The sequence below is a fragment of the Manacus candei genome, unplaced genomic scaffold (assembly GCF_025592945.1).
Source record: "Manacus candei isolate 608988 ecotype Guabito, Panama unplaced genomic scaffold, ASM2559294v1 h1tg000003l, whole genome shotgun sequence".
Taxonomy (NCBI): Eukaryota; Metazoa; Chordata; class Aves; order Passeriformes; family Pipridae; genus Manacus; species Manacus candei.
In genome coordinates this window covers 5,151,253-5,171,614 of record NW_026138051.1, presented here as the reverse complement: position 1 = coordinate 5,171,614, position 20,362 = coordinate 5,151,253, and the positions used below count along the sequence as shown (strand labels likewise).

General features: G+C 42.3%; 1 long non-coding RNA gene across 1 annotated transcript; it reads left to right on the top strand.

Moving 5' to 3' along the window:
* The first annotated feature begins 430 nt into the window (after nt 1–430).
* Nucleotides 431–11,297, top strand: LOC127470058 (uncharacterized). The gene is made up of 5 exons (XR_007904155.1): nt 431–634; nt 1,324–1,659; nt 2,734–2,904; nt 10,706–10,777; nt 10,938–11,297. It is a non-coding gene; the product is annotated as an uncharacterized LOC127470058 (long non-coding RNA).
* The last annotated feature ends 9,065 nt before the right edge of the window (nt 11,298–20,362 follow it).

Below are 20,362 nucleotides of genomic sequence, written 5' to 3'. Positions count from 1 at the left end.
ATGTCATGCCCTGCATGGTAAGATCCTGGATGTTGTACTGCCCCAGGCCAGGGCCCTGACTGCACCAACTGCTGGACAGTAACAGCTCCACCTTCTGCATCCAGAGCAGCAGTAGCTGTGCCTCCCTCCATCCACACTGCACAACTGCAGACCCAGCCATGGTCCTGTTTCCATACAGGTGGGTGGGTGGAATGCTGTTGGATCAACAGATGCTGCCTCCACAGCTCATCCCATCTCCCATGGGCACAGTCAGTGCTGTCAGTCTGTCCCCATGCACTGACTGGAATCCAGCAAGCATGAAAGACAACCCACATTTTTCCTTGCCCCAGCTTCCACCTTTCCACAAAGGTGTCTGGTGGCTGCTGCCTGCCCAGGGAAAGCCTGACAAACAGACCACTTGCAACAGCTTTCCTCAGTGAGCTGGACTGGCAGGAAAAATACTAAAATTGTTTTTTGAGGCTGTGACATTGTACTTTCATTAAAAATAACCAATGCTGTGTTTTTCCACCAGAAGCAATGGGAGATTTTGCTGAGGTTGTCCAACTTGGTGGGAAAGAGAGAATCACAACCTGATAATTAAAAAGGGAGCAAGGCAGAGGGGCAGTGTTCTGAAGCAAATGGACTGAGCCAACTGGTAGGAAAAACAGTATCTTATTTACCTTTTTTTTCCCCCATCCTTTTTTTGTTTATGCAGGAGCAGCAAAACCTGACTTCATTTTTCTAGTTGAAGTGAACTGTGGCTTTGCTGCGTGTCCTGTAACTCGGCAGGTATTACAAAGTGTATTTCCAACTAATGAACTGAGTGCAAAATTTATTTAATGTGTCAGACATGGCAGAAGGTACTGCAGCCAGTCACTGCTCAAGGAGCTAATTGCTGCACTAAGAAAACAAATCTGTGCAAGTCCTCATTTCAAAGTTATTTCCAAACATTAACTCAAAAGTTATTTCAATAACGAGGCCCCTTAAAAGAAGCATCACTTTTCACAGTACATGGCACAGCTCTGTTGACCCTCAAGCACTGCTCAGCTGGGAGAAGCACAGTTCAAACAAAACTTCAACCATAAAACTTGGGCAAGAGGGGGGATGGGTAAAGTCTGTGATTAATTAGCAATTAGCAACACTGAAATACAGTGAGAAGGGAAAGAATTGGTTCTGTGCAGAGATTTTGGATCTCCTGTTTGCTCAGAAGTGTTTATGTTGAGGTTGTAGGCACTAAGAAGGTGTGAAAATTGAATAGTTGAACAACCAAAGCAGCAGCAGCTTTGTGGCTTAGATGAGCAATGGTTTAGAAAGTCACCTAAATACCATGTTTTCTCATTGCAGTTGCCAAATTTGATCACAAGTCACATTCACCATTGAGCCAAACTCCCAGGCAGATGCCAGAAGGTATGTGGCCATGGAGTGCTGTGTGTTCATCCAGGGAATGGTCAGATTGCCTGTGTGAAACCCCTGTGTCCTGGGCCTCTGCTGATCCACTGTTTTAAGGCAGTGGTGCCCTGGTTTTGTGTAAGTTTTCTACAGAAGGTGAGTTTCTCTGTCAGTAAGTGGGATTCGTGCTATCCCTTGCTTCATACAAGCAGTGGCCTGGGATTTCTGAACCTCCTGTAAATGGAAACTCACGTCCCTCTCCTGCACTAAGCAACGTGGTCTGGATGACAAGTAAGATATATCACGGACAGAATTCCCCCCTCCTTCTATCTGATTTTCTTGAGATCTTACACAGATCTCCACCCACTTAAAGTCACTCTTGGCTTACCCTGGAGAGATTTTAAGGGTATTTCCCAAATCATTCCTTAACCTCCTAACTTGCTGAAAGGAATACACACTTACAAAAGAGGGATGCTGGCTAAATTAAGCTTTCCAGAGAACACCTAGGCAGCAGATAGCAGGTAACTGGAATGAGCTCATAGCCTTCACCTGCTCACCGTGGCTGTTCCTGGGAAGCAACACAGAGAGGTGACATTTGCCTCCCCCTGCTCTGTGGCCAAGGGATGTGTCAGCCTTGGTGTGAGTGAGTGCAACTCCATTAATTTCCATTTGAATTTGATTATACCAAGACTGAAGTTGGTCCATGGTGTTTTATTGTATTCCTTGATTTGGTTTTGCTTTATTTATGCTTCTTATACCATGAAGCTGACCAGTTGAACCACACAGCATGGAGCAATTTACAGTAAACTGTCCTTGTTCTACTCAGTAATGGATGGAAACAATTCTGAAGTTAATGGTATTAGTGAGGAAATACAGTCATTCTTAACCAATCTTGTAATGCCCTTTTGGAAAAATGATACTTAAGACTGCTTTTATAATTCGATTTACAAGTCACAAATTTGTGCAAGAAACTTGACTTTAAGTCAGTCACACACCTTATAAACTGAACTGGGCCAGTTCACAAATGGTTTTACAGCTCTATACACTTCCCTGGAGGAGCCATCTCCTTCCTGCTGGCCAGACACATTGCCTTGAAACAGCTGCCAACTTTTTAAGAGTTCCTTTTTGGCTATATTCTTCTTTTCATAGCAGCATTCATGGCCCCAGCCCAGGTTCATAAGGAACAAAGTGTAAAATTAATCAATGGATTGATGCACTGTTTAGAATAAAAACAGCCAGGTTTTGGCTATGTTTTCTGCCCCTCCAGCCAAAAGAGTGCATGTGTGTACATGAAATGTAATTTAGTTTTTCCTTTGCTGCCTGTTGATTTTCCTCTAATTCATTTTCCTTTTGCCTCTTATTGAGTCTCCTCTTGTCTGAGCAAGCTTAACCCTGTAGTGCCTGGTCTGTGGAGCACGCAGGGACCCTGTAGGTGGGCCCTGGGATGGTTACAGGCTTCATTAGCCACTGGAAGGAATATGATGCTATGCAGGAAAAGGACCGTGTGAACTCAGCAAGCCACAAGTGAAGCCTCTGGTAGGTAAAATCTACCTGGAGTTTTAATGACTTGTAAAGCCCTGAGAAAGCCTCTCACTTGATATTTATTGCCTTGAATGTCTTCCAAATGAACTTTATCTAAAACGTAGCTCAGCCTTTTTGGAAGCGTGTGTGCCTTGGTTGAAGCTGTTAACACACAAAGTGGTTCCTCCCCTCAGTGGACAGAAACCACAACTTGTCAGTCACAACAGGATGTAACTTCAGACTCTGTGCTACAGGGATTTGGTGCATAAACATGCACATTCACACTTTAAAATAACACTAGCAAATATTAATCAAACAACTCGAAGCAGAACGCAAGCCCGCGTAGTGTCTGAAGCAGGAGGAGGATTTAAGTGGGCTGTAGGATAATTGCATACATCAAACAGACTCCAATGAGTCCTTTTCAGCCAGGGGAAAGTTGACAACAGCTGTGTTGGTAACCTTAATTTCCAAAGTAGCTGGTCTGGGAAAAAGTTAATCATATTGTAGGCACTGCCTACCGCCACTCAATCTCATTTCTATCACTCTCCAAGTCATGTATTTTTAAAAATACCAAAAGCAATTTAAAAATACATCTAACAGTAATCACTTCATTGGAAACAACACACTGCAATAACATAAAACAGCGGCCACTTTCCTGTGAAGATTTATGAGACAGACTAGTTTTCTCACGACTTATGTTATTCCTACCTTATTGTTTTGTCAGCATTGGATATGGAAAGTGGATGATATGTGAACACTCTCCAGCACTAGAAAGCTTCAGAGTTTTGATTAGGTAACAAAATTGAAAAAGTGAGTTTGCTTTCCCTGTTCAATCTCTGTGATTTAAATTTCAGTATAACAAGGATGCCTAAGCAGTGAGCTGCCCTCTCCCAAGCCCACACATGACTGGCTCTCGCAGTTCCCATCCCAGAGCCTGATTCTGAATTTCACCTGCTGGGTCTGGAAATCCAGAGGGATTGTAAATGTCAGTCAGATACTCACTTTGCAGGATGAGGAGAGCGAAAATGATAGCAATGGAGGAAAAATGGAGTCATGAGGATGTTTCAGGGCATGTAAAACCACGTAGAGACAGACCCTGTGATCACATCAGTGTGTTTGGCTCATGCTGTGCCAAACAAACTGGCTGTCCCATGTCTGTGATGACCAGCTGCTGCTGTCCCCTAAAAATCAACAGCATGAGATGACATGATGGGCCAGAAATTGGATGGAAAAAACTCCTCGGTAGTTAATGGGGGAATTCACACTCTGTTAAAGCCTGGAGAATTCAGTCCAGAGTCCATCACTTTGGAGATGGAAGGCTGCTGCCAGCTTTCAAAGTGACAACAGAAAGCTTTGGGTTCTCTCCCCCACCCATCCTGCTAAACCAGAAAGTCTGCCCTGAGTATGGATACCAGCCCCTGTTAAATAGTCAGCACTCCCTTTTACAGACATGCCTCTCGTAGCTTCCACTTCCTACACCAAACACCTGCTACATCCACAACAGTAATACAAGGAAACAGCAATCTGTGGCTTTTAAATCTAGAACAGTCATAGAAGTGAAATTTTATTCATTCATATATTATATATATTTCTACATGCAGAGACAGAATGTATAAATAATAAAATGGGGTTTTCTATATGCAGTTTACCACCCCAGGATATATTACAAAGCACTTTTATTATAATCAAACAGCGGCCAATAACATAAAAATGCACTAGTCCGGTATTATTGCTATTGGTTTCTCACACCTTTTAGTCCACTTCCCCAATGGCAGCCCCAATGGCATCTTGTCTGTTCTGTTTGTAAATTAATAGCGAGGTTCTGAAATGAAAGTTTATTCTGGGAATGTCATAATCCAGTGTATTCTCTACTGGCATTAGCATGCTGCAAGTCCCAAGTTCCTTGGGTAGATCTGCTTCCTGCACAGCTGTCTGACATCTACCAGGCACACGTACTGATGTGAGACCATTTTGTAGGCTCAGGCCATATATTCATTATAATTTGTAGCAATTCAATAAAAATAAGTTGCCTGTATTCCTAACAGAACAGCAATTAATGTATATTGAAATAGTGATTGCTTTGCTGTAGTTCATTAGGAAGTCAAATTTTAATTCCTATTTAATTACAATTCAGTTACTACCATTTATTACCAGTAATTCTAATGAGGTAAAATAAGAGGTGTATTGAGGACTAATGAAAATGTTACAAAGGTTCATTTGGAATTCACACAAAAATTCCTATTTAATTACAATGGAATTACTTGTATTTCATTCACATGAAGTGGGATGTGGCTGTGATTCTTGCTGAAGGATCAGCCTCTGCCAGTCATGGTTGTTGCATCATGATCCCCTGTGCTTCAGCCTCCAGCATATGGAGCAGCATCTGCTGGATGTGTGCAGGGAAACATGAGTTCAGGAGATAAAATGGAGAGCAGCTCTCCTGACCTGCATCCATGTGGGGATCATTTCTGAGTCGGAACGAGGTGTGGGTGACTGCATGTAATGGAGGAGAGACTGAGATGTGTGTAAGGGAGCACAGTAAATTTAACAGGGATGTAAAGCTGGAAAAAAAGATGGAGAAGTGCTGTCTTTGTTTTTGACCCAAGCCTGACAAGGACTCCTCCTGGTAATGGGGCTAGTAATGCAGCTTTTCTCTGGAGGCACCAGGGTGGCAGATCATGGGATGTTGAAGTGAATTACCCACTGATCTCCAAAAAAGTGTTTTCAGGAAAAATTGGGATGTACTGAAAAACAAGCAGTGCCCTTGGAACTTAACAAGGAAGGGTACCAAACCCCAGGTAGACTTCTTAAATCTGGTTCTGATTTTTGCTTTTCCAGAAATGGGGATGCAGTTCCTTAAGAAAACCAAGACTGCGTATGGGCTTTCTCCCCCTTCTCACCTGCAGGGAAGAACTTTAGATTCACCTTTTGAAAGAAACTTATGTGGTCATTCCTTGCATAGCAAGACCACCTGATAAGGGGCAATTTGAGGATAGTCATTTTTGCTTTGAGTTATACAGCCTGAAGTGTTTGTGGGAAGTTACCATGCGCTTCCTTAGCTTGCATTAAGTTTTGATATCTAAAATTCCCCTTAAAAGCAATCAGCCAAATCTGTCCCTAGGGTAAGCTGTTTGCTGTAGTCACAGGTGCTCTAGCAGGGACTGATTTGGTCAGATGTGCCTGATGCCACAGTCATAACTCAGCAAAAGTATTCCTGTTCTATATTCAGCCCAAGGCACGGGATATTTATAACACCCACTTACTTAGGCCCTCATATTTTTCCTCATTCTAATTTCCCCCTTCTCTTTATTTCTCTGTGTGTCTATCACCTTTTTTCATGTCTCTCCAGATGCATTTCCCAGCATCAGATAATTGAAAGTCAGTGAACTGAGTTTCAGGTTATTTTGCTAAAAGATGCCTATTATTTTGATGAAGCAGGTGCACAGAATTAAAAAAGCCCTCCATAATTGCTACTTTACTATCAGGCTTCTGCTGCCTAATCTTCTTTGATGTTGGTAGAACAAGCTTTCTATCTCCTCTAGGATGATTACAGGGAACATTGCTCTGTTCCTCCTACAGAATCCATTTCTGATGGATATTAAACCTGGGTTATCAATTAAAGTTTCTTTATGTGCCGAGTGATTAGAGTCAAGATTGTGTGTGATTTCTAGCATAAAGCAAGTTTGAAGTGATTTCTGCCATTAATATTAATTAATCACTGATATGCCCAATGTTCACAAATGAATGCACGAGGTGAGCATGTACAATTTGCCTCAGTAACCTGGGACTGAAATAACAACTGAACTGCTCTAATTTTAAACATTTGGCAACAGTTTTCATAAAGTCTTATTGATGTAATTAGCTGAAAAAAAAAAATAAAAAAAGAAATAGCAGAATGAATAACTGGAATGTTAAAAGCGTGGCTGTAACACTGACTTACCAGAATGGCTGGCTCTTACCCTTTCATACTCTGCTCTCACTTATAGCTGTGATGAATTTTAAATATTTAGTAACATTTAGTTAAAAAATGTAGCAAAATTTTTGATGCTGGTTGCTAGCTTTTCTGGGTACAGATAGTACCCAAATATATGCATGCTGCAAGTCTTAAAATGCATGTGTTTGTAAAGAGAGAAAGTGTTGAGAGAACGTGCTTAGGAGAGGGTGCTTGAGAGACGTGTATTTGTACAGACTCAAACTTCGTCAGATTCAAAATTTTTAGATTAAAAACTCAGAAAAGCATCTACCCTCACGTTATCCACATCTTCTAGCACTGACCAGCTAATGCTCACTACCTCCTCTCAACTTCTGTATGGGACTGGGATACCCCTGAGCTTGCTGGGGATACATAGGTGGGCATGTCAAACACTCATAGAGGTGGAGCACCCTCAGAAATGGGCATCCATTAGCAATTTTAGACCCTCACTGCACAGGACTAAATAGTTTGCTTGCATTGAATGAGAGTGTAATGACTGCCTTTTCTACAGAGTGAGACAGGCATGTTTACAAGTATTAAAGTGGCGCTTACATCTGTAGTATGTGATTGCCTCCTAAAGGGCAATGAAATTGGGCAAGGAATCATTAAAGGTCTTTTCCAACCTAGATGACTCTCTGATTATTCCTGTCCTGGAGATTGAAAAGATGACAAAAAAGTTAAGCAACACCAAAAACCAATATCAGAGTTGGAAATAGATAAAGTGTCAATCCTATGCTTTAGATGATGCTGAAGTCAAAAGGTCATAGGACCATATAATTGACATAATAGTAAAAAGGCACAGTGATGACCATTGCACTCTGACAGATGAATAGCTGGCAAATGGGATTTAATTATCCCACAGCACTAATCACACAGTCCATTCCCACTTTTACTTTTGGCAGGAGTATGAACAGTGCTGCCAGGCATTAAGGGCCTGCTTTTTATCCCCCAAGCATGTGACGTGCTTCGCTCATACAATATCATCAGATGCAGGTGGCAAAAGAACATGCTGCTGCTTAATCAGCTGCATAGCTATACCCAGGACATCTTCCAGATGCTGTCAAAGTCCTCTTCTCAGCTGTGAGCTTTTCACATAGCTGGTGTCCAAGACCTAAATTTACTGCTGGAGCACACCAATGCAGTGCCTTTGGCCTCCCTGGAGCTGTATGTGTTTATACCAGCAGTGAACGTAGCCAGGTGTTTGTGGTAACTCGTGGCTTTTGCAAACACTTTCAAATTTCTCCCAAGAAATGCATCTTCTAGTTGGACACTTCCTCGTTTGCATCAGCACATCTTAAATCTGAGTCTTGTTCAGCAAGTGCCCAGTTTATTCGTTACTCACATTCTCATAAATCTTACAGAAAAGCAATTATGAGGAAATCATATTTCATTCTTTTATGGAATTCCTTAAAGCTGATGAGAGCAGCCAGATGGCTATTTTCATCAATGAACCTTCGATAGAGCATTAGGAAACAGAGATGGTGTCTTTTAATAGACCTTTATTACCTGCCTTGGGTGCAGGGAGCTCTCATGCATTCCAAAAGTATATTAATGGCAGAGTAAAACATGACTTAGAAATAATATCCCCAGAAAGGGCCTTATTTTCCCTCTTAAAATTGTTTTAAATGGATTTAGCTTTTGCTATCTGCTGCACTCATGTTCAGAGTGGGAGGCGGGTGCAGTGAAACTGCATTTCCAGCCCCCTGAGACAGAGCTGTGGGGTCCCTGCCCTGCACAGGAGCCACTGCTGGTGCTCGTCCTGGTGTAGGTGCCAAGGTGAGGGCACACAGAGCCCACAGAGAACACAGGGGTCCTCTCACAGCTGGAGCAGGGAATGGCACAATGAACTGGCACCATCAGTCTTTTACCAGCAGAGGATCCTTGGTAAAGTGTTTTGCCTCCTTCTCCACCTCCCTCCCCCTCCAGCTTGCCTGCCCCAGCTGTTGGGCTCCAAAGGGATGTCAGGGAATGGAGTTATTTCCAGAATGATGAGGTAAAAGGTATTTGGGAATTAGGAGTCCCATGGCATAGCAGATGTTTTGCTCTCACCTATTTCTGACCATACTGAGCTTACTTTATCCACTCCCATGTGAGGGTGGATTGGGTGAATGGGATGGCAGTGGTGGAGGTGCCTATACTGTGGCCATCTGGACTTGGTTTTGAGGTCAGCAGCTCCTGGATGGAGCACACAGGCAGAGGACCACCTTCCAATGAGGGCAAACAGTGAGGATACAGCCTGCAAACACTGGAGCTGAGAGAGAAGAGGTTCAAGCAAGGGAATAGAAAACAAGAAACATAAGGGAGAGTAACAGGGAAAATGGACATGCACTTCTGCTTTTAAGCAAAACTGCTATTTGTGGGAGATGGCCAAGACAAAAGCTTTTGGGAAACCTAAGACAAGATTTGGCTGCAGCAAGGAGCAAATAGGAAATTCTGTGCTGCTTCCACAGGAGATTTGAAGGAAAGAGGTTGATAGAAAAAAAGGATTTCTGTGTTTTAGGAGAGATAAAGTGTAGATGTTTCAAAGTCTAAAGGAGGGAATAATGAGAAGTGCTTGCAAAATTGCCTGCCATAGTTATGGAGCACGGTGGGCACAAACACCCATGGTGACTATGCTGTGCTGTGTCTCTTCCCACAGCAGTGGCAGGGAAGGGATCGATGCAGCCACAGGACACCTCCGGGCTTTCATCTCCATCTGTGGGCAAGCAGGAATGAGGGGAGCAGTGGGGGCCTGAGCAGCACGTGGCAGTGTGGTCCAGGAGATGGATGTCTGACAACAAACATACATTAACTGGCATTATTCCCCAAAATAGAAAGTCTGCAGTTTTCCAGCTTAGCAAGAGCTTTACCCCGGGGGTGTTGCCTGAGACCATGTGCCACTGTGGGTCACCCCAGGGCACGACTGGGTAAGCCCAGGGCTCCTGTGGCCACCACCTCGCCTGGCCCCAGCACTGGGCACAGAGCTGCCTTAGCTCCATGTCTGCACCACTGACACCTTAGGGAGCACTGGGAAGAAAAGCTGGGAGAGGCAGGACATTTGGAGCAAATTAACAAAATCAGCATTAATAACATTCACTCTCTTCCATCACTATTGTTTGAAGCCAAATTATGTTTTGCTATAAACCAGTCTTAAAGTAGTACTGTCTTTCCACCTGTGACTCTTAATTAAAGTTAGTAATTTTATAGGGACTTTTTTTTTGCTTGCATAACATGAATTCTTTTTCCTCTTTTTTTCTCAGGTTGCTTTTCCTTTAACAATCTTCACAGACCATCTTTAAGGAAGAGGAGAGCAACCAATTAATAAAAGTGTGAACAGGTGGTTGCTCTGCTACTAAAAAAGATCAGTAGTGCAATAATTTCCTAATTATTATTACACCTTTTAAAGGTTTTTAGATACATGGTAATATATTTCCCCATCGCTTCTTCTGGCACCCCTCTTGCTCCTGGCATTATTTCTCATTCAGAATAATAATTAATGAGAGATGAGGTATCTAATATATATTTTATTCCTTCTGTTTCAGTCCCTTAAGTAACCATCTTGTCACATTTGTTATGCAAATTTTCACACATTGCGTGTAATTTCAGCAATATGTGAAAATGCCTCTCAAAAATGCCTTATTTTATGTATTTGTAAAAAATTATCATTTTTTTTTCTTGAAAGCAACATTTTTTTCACACAGCCCTTTAGAGAAATGGATGAAGCTACATAATTGCTCTTGCTTTACTGAAGTAAAGGAAAGCAGAGGACCATTTCTAAGCATAAGGTAGTGTTAGCGATAGCAGTGATAATGATAATAATAATGATAATGATAAAAATAATTTATCTTTTTTTTTTTTTTTAAGAGAGCACTCTGGTCTTGCTTAAAGGCTACAAAATGTGCAACTACGAACAAAGTACAGTCTCTACTTGGACAGGTAAGTATTGTGCAAGTTATTTAATGCAGATGATGGACCACATAGACTGTCAAAGACATGGAGCTCTAATGAGACTGAAGCATATCCTCTGTGCATTTGTCAGCTTGGTCTGTTTGCTTCTAAAATTTTTGTTGTCTAACAGAAATCATCCTCATTGTAGGCTGAGTAAGTGGATACTTAGACATAAGAATCTGGAGGGACTAACAGAGCTGTTGAGTAATGGAGCAGCTTCTGGAGCAGACCAAGGCACGGGAGCTTTGCCCAGTCCCTACACAGGTCACTGTGCAGGACACCAGTATGGCAGGAGCATGTCCCTGGCCCTCGGCCTGTCTTCAAGGACCAAACAGTAAAATTCCCAGGAGAAGGATGCAAACCCAGTGAACTTCTGAAGACATTTCCTCACACAGTGTCCTGGACCAAGAGTCACTTTGAACTTAAAAAATTGAAGAACAAGTGGTTGATGCAGCTATTCATCTCTCATGTGGTCCATGTAGCTTATTTTCACTCCTTCTGGATGTCCACCAGGTATGTCCACCATCCAGTAATGGGGATCTGCAGCTGTACCTGTGCACTTGGGATAGGAGTGTCCCCAAGCTCAAAAAATAACTGGGCTCAAGACAACCTGTTTTCCTTCTAAGTTCACCTCTACTCTTCCTGTATGAAGACATAGATTTCCCTATTAAGTTGCAGATATACATAAAGTGGAGCAGCCATCTGTATTTTGCATTTCACAGCCAGCAAGTGTCCATCTGTAGGGCATAAGGCAATTTGCCCTGTTTAATTTTAAACATGTGCGAGCAGCCTCAGTTAAAAAAATACTTCCCTGGATTAAACTGCTGTACTGAGCACCTCACAGAATGGGTCCTTATTTAGAAAGGCACTGTAAATTCATGTGGATATCTTAGCATACAGTTCAGGAGGGGTAAAGAAGAGAGATGTCTGACCTGAGTGGCCAGTGTGACCCCGTGTGTACACCTATATGAGGACTCAGACTTTCATTCCTGAAGGGAAGCCTTCCATGTGCTTGTGTTGCTTGCAGCTGTGGAAAAATAAGGGAACTTGAGCTTCTTATGTGGCAGACTAATATGAATGTTATGGATCTATTGGTGTGTACGACTCAGTGAGTAGAAGTTTTCCTTAAAGATTTCATATATTACCTTCCAAAAGGAGTGAGTCAGTGGGCCTGGAGGCCTTACTAAATCTTTTCTCTGTGTTTTTTTCATTGGCAACGATCCTGGGGTCATGCAACTCTCCCACCTGGTTCTTCCTTTTACCTTTAATCACACTTTTATAGTGTTGGGTAGTGGCAACCATTTGTCCACAGAGTCCCTTCAAGGCCTTGGCAATCTATTTCTGGTGACCTTTTCCATGCTTTGTTGGAGATGTGGTCAATGCTAGCCTCAAATTAACCTGTGAAGGGAATGATTAATTAGGGAAATTTGAGGGAAAGTCAGATCTATTTTAAAAACTGTTCCACCTCACCGAAGGATAGAAATTCTCTGTAGAAAAAGGGTGGTTGCTTTCTATACCAAAATATCCAGGGTTGTTATAGGGAACAAAACCTGTGAAATATGATATTGTCAGTGCTGTGATGAGTAGATACGGGGAGCTGAGGTTTGAGTTTGGGCTTCTGTACCCCCTCAGCTATGACTTTGCTTACCTAGTCTTGAAAATGTCTTGTCCTCAAGATTGCTAGATTTTAGCAAAAACATTACTTGCTTTTGAAAATTAAGGATAAATCCCTAGAATTGCTCCAGTCTTACAAAACTGACGACACTAAAGCAGGTTAAGCAGCACTCTCAGGAATATCTTATTATAATGGTGCTGCCCCTGTGTCCACAGGAGTCACTGGGATTGGTGCCTTTGCTGAGAACTGGGATGTGCTTGATCAGCCCTGAATCTACTCCAAGTTACTTTGGTGGTCAATGCTCAGTGCCCTTGAGGGCCAGGGCAGGGATCTGTGACTCTTTGAGCACCATCAATAGATTTTCCCTCCTGCACAAAAGAGCAAGAAGCAGCAGAGCATCTGAATGCCAGCTTTTGCTGGGAACCATCACTGGCTCCAAAATAAGCCCTGGAGTCTCAGCAGCTGCACTCAGAACAGAGCCTGGTATGGATTTCAGTGTAGGGTGCTCTCATTTAAACTGGGGGAATCAGGAAATGTAACTCTGGGGTTGCTTAGTCTGGTACTTTCTGTGCAGGAAACCTGCTCCCCATATAGCAAACCCCTAATTCCCAAAGATTTGAAAAGCTAATTGGGAGGGAGCTAAAAGCAGCCTGGTATGTAATATAAGGAGGAATATTTTGCCCTCCCCATCCTGAAAAGCCATGCAATAAAAATGTAAATATCTCCCTTAAAGGCTTTTTTAATAAACCCTGTAATTTCCTTAAAATTCTTTCTATAATATCAAAATCCTAAACCACTTTGAGATGAGCTATTTTAGACTGTAATTGGGCTATTCATTCCCTATGCATACAGCGATCCTAATCTAATATGTAACAAGAACTTAAAAGCTAATCAATAATGGAACACGATTCTCTATCAGCAGAGCTGCCTGTTGACTCCTATGAGAGGGATCTTCACAAGACAGCTCAGCTCTGATGACAGCCTTATATTTATTTTAAACATGAAGTTGAAACATCATCTTTCTATGTATTGTCACTTCCAATTATTTTTGGAACAAAAACACCGGGGGAAATGAGATCCTCATCCTGAAGAGTGCATTCATATTTGATAAATAGCCACAGATTCTGGAGAATGTTTACTGAAACATGGGCTTGAATGCTTTCATGTGCATTTTGCTAGAGCCATTGATTATCTGTTGTAACATGTGTCCGGGTCACTTTACCAAGCTGCCTCTTTCCTGCTCCTTAGAGGTGAAGAAAGAAAAAGGTCTGATTACCCTGGTGTGGACTTCCATGTTTTCCCTGAGAAAAACTGGGGGAAATTAGCATTGAGAGGGGATCAAAGCAAACCAGCAATTATTGTTGTTCAGTGGAAGTCAAGAAGCGTTTTTTATGCTCATGTGCAAAAGACAAAATTCCCACTTTTCATGTCTAGGCAGTGGTTTGAGATGGAGAGGGTGGAGGGAAGGGGGTTAAGCGAGTACACAGATGTGCCTAAACCATATCAATCACAGGCATGAGAAAACACCGCCCTTTTAATAGGCAGACTGAACCAACCTGCACAGCTGGATTTTGAATTTTATGGGCTCTCTCAATAAAATGCAAGTGGAAGACATCTTGCATCATTCCCACAGCTCTGACCGTTTGAGCTCTGCACCACTTTCCCTCTGAGCCACCCTGGGGATGGTTGGGAAGCCCTATGGTTGTAGCCATGTACAACCCCCTTGCCACTGTCTGGAGCCAATTAACGTGCGTTTTGGAAATACATGGTAGGTTTCTGATGTCACATACACTTCTACAAAGTCAGTGGATTTAATCTGGAATTACTCAGGGTATGAGGGATCAGCAGCCGGCTGGGAAAGCTCCCCTCTAGAGGGTCCTAAATGCCAGCAATTTCACATGATTATTTATTGAGCTTTATAATAGTGCATATATCCTCATGCACACCCTTTCTCCTACAAATTACCCTACAACTTTCCAGTCCTTCATTACGTCGTAGAGGTTAAAGCTTTCCTAAGTAATCAAAACATCTAGGAAAGAAAGCTTGCTAAATGCTGAGCTCAGCTTAAACACTGACCCTGTCTCTTAACTGAATCAAGAACTTTATGTACACTGTAAAAAGTAATAATTGGTATGGTAACTGCTCATTCATATTAACTAAAGGTGTAAATAGAGTTGTGTAACATAGCCAGTGCTAATGTTGGGAGCACAAGGGAGATGTCCCCACTGGAAGGTTTAATTGATACCTGTGCCCTATAGAAAAATTTGCTTTTTTCCCCCTGAATAAGCATATTTAAGATTTTTAAGGCAGTTCTCTGTCATTCTGCTCCTACTCTTGCCTTGCAAACCCTTTGGGTGTAGACACAATTAGACAGTTGCAAGGAGACAGCAATTCAAACATGAGCTGTGTTTACCTTTGTTTCACTCCTGGTTTTAACAGTGCAGTAATTTGACCCTGTCCTTTTCTCAGGTGATACCACACAGAGGAAAGGAGATAAAGTATTTGTTCTTCCTCTTTGTGTGACTGGTGATGGGTTATTCCCAAGCTTGGACTCTGCTGTCATTGATTATTTCCCTGATTCTTTGTCGCGTTACTTTTGCCACTATTTTGATCAATTCCATAGGAAAAATCATTTTGTGTCAGATGCTCTGAGAGGTCTGTAGGAAATAATGTCAATAGAATGACTGAGAATTTTATAAAGGCCAGCTCTGGACTGTATAATGCATATTTCCTTGGCTTCTTAGCCAACCCTTAGGACATTGACATAGTTAAAAAGCATATATATGTGTACATGCATAAAGGTTTAGAGATACATTGTCTCTTCTAGTTGTTCATTTGTTGTAGAAAGGATGCTTTTGCTGTTTAGCTAGAGTCTGATTGTCTGATTCTGGTGTTTTACAGGAGAGAATATGGCTCATGCCTTTTGTAAAGCTCTGATGATGTAAAAAAAGATCAGTGATGGTTTCAGCTGCACATCCCTCTCCTGAGCAGGACTCGTGTGTTCTGGACAACCATTGCTGTGCTCTGCAGCTGAGTCTGTGTACAGAGCTCATCACAGAAAAAAGCTACACCATTTCTTTGGGGATAATTGAAAATGTGAGCTCTCTATTTCCTGGCCACCCCAAAGCAGGTGAAGATCAGGATATGCACTGAGATGCTGAATGGGTAAGTTATGGTGTTAGGGCTCCAAAATGTGGGGGTAGGGGAGTACCTTCCTTTGTTGTGAGAGCACTCAAGTGGTGGGTCATTGTGGTAAATGTGAATTGCAGCTGAGTTGTTCTTGCCCTTATTGTTGGAAAGAAAAGGCGTTTTCCTGATGGCAGCCATTTCTTTTACTTCATACTACAACTGGCAGCCATTAGCTGCTGGGCTACCAGCACAGAGCTGAAAACCTCTGCAGCCCTAACTGGGTCCTGGAACCACACCAGGCTGAGACAAAGTATTTCCTGTACCTCCTGAATTAGACACTGTGGCTTAAATTAATTCCCCATGCAGTTGGCTAAGTCACACCCAATGCATCTAGCCCAAGAAGCAGAATGAATGGACTTAGATTGCAAAAGATATCTCCTATCTTTACACAAACACACTCTCCGTAAGCCTTAGTTTGGTATTTTCCCTCTGCCTCACTGAAGCTCAGTCTGCACCTTGAATAATACATGTAAGTTTTTGACTGACATGCAGTCTTAAGCATTTAGCTATCTTGATGTCTCGTCAAGTCATCCTTTGATAAAAGCGTTTTAGGTGCCACAAAATGTAATCATTTCATGGCAGCATTCTACATTGCAGATTCAAGTTTCTCTGCTCATTTTTCAGCTAAGGATCTTGGCAACATCAATAGATCTGTTCCATGAGCGATTTTGGATGGATCTATTAATATTGCCTCTAAGAGTAATAAGTCCCGCTCCTTCATGAAGTGAATCATCTGTCTCTCCTGTGGACAAGTGGAATTCTCCCTCATTGGACTTGTAGTCCACAAGTTGGCAGGGTTTCCTGTTTTGTTAATAGTCTTCATACAGCAGTGAAGTAATTTCAAAAGATGTTCAGCCCAGTTTTGGGGCCAAGTAGTATGTCTTGGTTATTTGTTCTTCTAGACAGGCCATGTCACCATTAGTCATACTTCGGAATGATGGTTTACTTTCATTATTCACTGACTGCACTGCTTCCGATTCAGCGCTCTCCAACTCAGCAAGATTTTCCTGTGCTAATTCATCTGAATCATTTCTAGAAGAGTTTATATCAAAGGACACATTCTCAATGTTAATAAAGTGCAGAGGTTTTGGAACAGCTTGTAATTCTGGTTCTTTAAAAGTGTGCTTTTTGGAGATGTTTATGCTATGTGTGTGAGCACAGTATGTGTCAGTAGGGGTCTTAACATGATTGATAGCCCTTTCCCTTTTAATTTACGTTCCATTTGGGACATCTAGCACACACTCACTGGGTGACCAGAGCTGGGCCAATGTGGCTCCAGACTGAACACTGAGTCTACTGCAGCAAAACCAGCAGCCCCAGCGTGGTTTAGGATGTGGCTCCCAGAGACCACCACTCATGAGACATTAACCTGGCCACCTGATAGTGTTGTCTCACTTGATCACTTACTTCAAATGAGGATAACTGAGATTCCTGGAAGGGCTCAATACTGTGGATTTTTGGCAGGGCTTAAGTGATTTGTGTGCACTGCTGTGGGCCCATCTCCTCCCAGGTTAGCTCGTTGGGAACTGACACTTGTATAGTACACATCTGGATCTATGTACCCACCACTAAGGGCAGGGGTTTTTTTTTCTTTTTCACTTGTTTTATTTCTGAATGAGTTTTCATTCACTAGAAGGCTTCTCAATTTGATTGCAATTTCTGAGCTCCCCCCACAAACATAAATCTATCAGGTTTCATGTACTCTCACATTCCTGGGCTGTCAGCCTGCCCAGAGCAGCAGTGAATTGCAAAAGGAAAAAAAATAGCAGAAAGAGTTAGTTAAGCAGAAACGTAACCACCCACATCATCTGGTGTGTCCTACTTCACTGAGGACATCTCAGAACCTAAGGAAACAGAACAAAGGACACACTGTAACTCAGGCTGAAGTTTTCTGAGTGCCCTGGGAAGAACATAGAGAATTTATCCCAAAACTGCAATTTTCAGAGCCAGAGTGAAGAGGAGAATTTTGACAATTGAGGAAAAAAAATGCTTTGGAACTAGAACAGGAGTTGCTCAAGTGTTTACATGAAACAGGAATTGTGTTCTTTTAAAATTTCCCAACTAATGTTAATTACCAAGAGTACATTCAGCATGTGACTTGTCACAGTAGGACCCAAAGACCCTTAGGATTGGTGTCTACAACATTAACTTAAATAAAACTCACGTCCCCTGACTTTCTGTAGAGTCAGTGAAAAGAAATAAGATGTCACATCTAGTCAATATTAGTTACTTATAGACCTGAGTATAGAGTCCAGACTGTACTCAAATTGCTTTGTGGTCTGTTACCTTATAAAAAAAAGAAAAAAAGCCAAGCTCAAGTATCAGTTTGGTCAGGGTGAACCAGATTCTCTGAATCTGCCAAGTTTCTTCTCTTGGTAATCAATGGAAGGACTTGTGTATCCAGTTAGTAAATGTGGGATTTTTTTTTTTCTGAATACTTGGACAGGTTTTGTCTTGAATTTGGAGGTGCCTGTTGATTTTAGGTGCCTGGAGGCTTACGGGTGGTATGAGGGTGGGAGGTCTGCTCAGCCTGATCAGCTCCCTGTTTCAAAGAGAGAAATTATGGCCCTCAGCTTTTCCTATCACTGCCCAGCCTTAAGGACTTGTCATTTTCCTTTGGCAACACTTGAAAGTATGCCAATTTCCCCTTGTCCTTCCATCCTTCCTCTTCCACCTCAGAACACTTTTTTTGGGTTCTCTGATTCCCATTTGGCGTGGCTGACATTTGAGCCCTGGGATTACTGATTGTTCCTGTTGCTGCTCAGATCCCTTCAAGCTCTCCAAACCAGTACAAAGGTCTGGGCTTTGGGCCAATTTACTCACAGGTTTATCATATGCTGACATTGTTTCTCTATAAATAGGTCTACCTTTACTGACATTATTGATTCAACTGCCTCTCTTCTCACTAATACTCTTTTTAATGTATCCAACCCGCCTTCGTATTTCACCTAATGAAAGGCTGAAGTCAGAGGAGTAGAGGTCGAAGAGGTTAAACTGCAAGCATAAAGGTCCTAGGCTTTAAAGTCAGTCTTTGCTGCGTGAGATCCACAAGCTTGTCAGTGGAGCAAATCTGCAAGTCCACCAGAAAATATGAGCCATGAAGTCTATTTCACATTTTATTACTAATAATTTGAAATAAGGTCATTTTGCAAACAGCTTCATATGATCCATTTATGGGTTAACAATGATAACACAGATCCTTACTCTGCCCATCTCAGACTGTATGATTTTGGTAACAAGGAGCAAATTATCCCTCAGAGATAGGAACACATCTCACGTGATGTTTGTCTTGGAGCTAATCCAAATGAACAGACCAAAGATGTAGTTGTCTTTCTTGTAAACTGAACTCAACTTTAATAGATAATTTATGCATTTTCTATATATGGGGTTTTCCTGTGACTGACTTACTGGGCAGTTTCTGTACACAGCACAGCTCTGCAGTTGCAGTTGGGAGCTGGAGAAGCAGTGGTGAGTGAGTGCCCAGGAAGGTGCCAAGGGACAGGAGTCAGGTCTGTACTTTGCAGTGAAGAGAAGGAGAAAGCTGCAGAATGACATCAGGGTGGGGGAAAGTCCACTGGCATACAGGACTAAGAGTCATTCAAGATGAGCTCAGTAGGGCAAACTTGGCAGCAGCCCTGCCAAGGGCTCTGGGAACCTTCAGAGGTGCTGGGGAAGCTCCACTGACCCACAGCATCACGGGTGTGGTGGGAGAGTGTATCCCAAGGGACAGTGTCACCCTGAGGAGGTGCCTGAGAGCTCAGTGTCTCCACAGCACAGCTGTCTCCTGCCCTCACTGTGCATTTGTGCCAGGCTGGCAGAGCAAAACCTCTCCTTTGTGTCCTAGTTTATCCTGTGACGTTTTGGCTGCTGGGCTCAGCCCTGGCATGGCTTGCAGAGGCCACGGCAGCCACCCCTTCCACAGCCTGAGTTCTGCTGGCACCACCTTGGAGCTGCCTTTGGCCAAATGTCCTCAATGGGGCAGGAGAGTGAATTAAACATCCAGGTCTGGCAAGGGAAGCTGCCAAGGCTGGCAGAGGAATAGGCCATTAAATCTTACACTGACACTAAACAGCATCCCCCTCCCCAAATAAATAATAAGAGAGAAGAAAATATTTCGCACTGTTGAAAGTTTAGACTACCTCTGACTTCAGACATGTTGCCATTAACCTGGGATTTAATCAGGGATTTTCATTTGCTCCTTGTTCTGAACTATAATGAGCCCTTTAACAGTGTAAATAAAAAGATCTAAAGATTCAATAAACTATAATGTCACAAACGGCAATCAGCTACATTGTGAGGCCTCAGTGTTAAAAAGCATCTCACAGCTGGAAACAAATGCTTCTGTATAACATTGTAAATAACCTCTAAGCCCACTACTAATTAAACTGAAGCTTCGCTTCTCCTGGGCATTGAATATATGAACCAATTAAGAAAATATAATTTCTTTTCTAGAGACCTATGTTGTACCTCTTAAAAAAAAAAAGGAGCAGGGGGAGATACAGAAGGAACTAGTGACAGAGAAAAAAAGGGAAAGGAGATAGGGAAAAGAAAAGAAGAGAAGAGTTTCACAGGAGGGACCACACTGATGTGCTGGGGTTACAATAATGAGACATTTCTGCTTTAAGCAAATTTTGCACCTGTAACCTGCAGAAATATAGCCATAGCACTTGAAAAATTACTTCGGTGCTGCACAGTGCCATGAAAATTTATCTTTGAGATGATTTTATTGCATGGTTACCCTAGGCAATTAAATCAATAAATCTTAACTG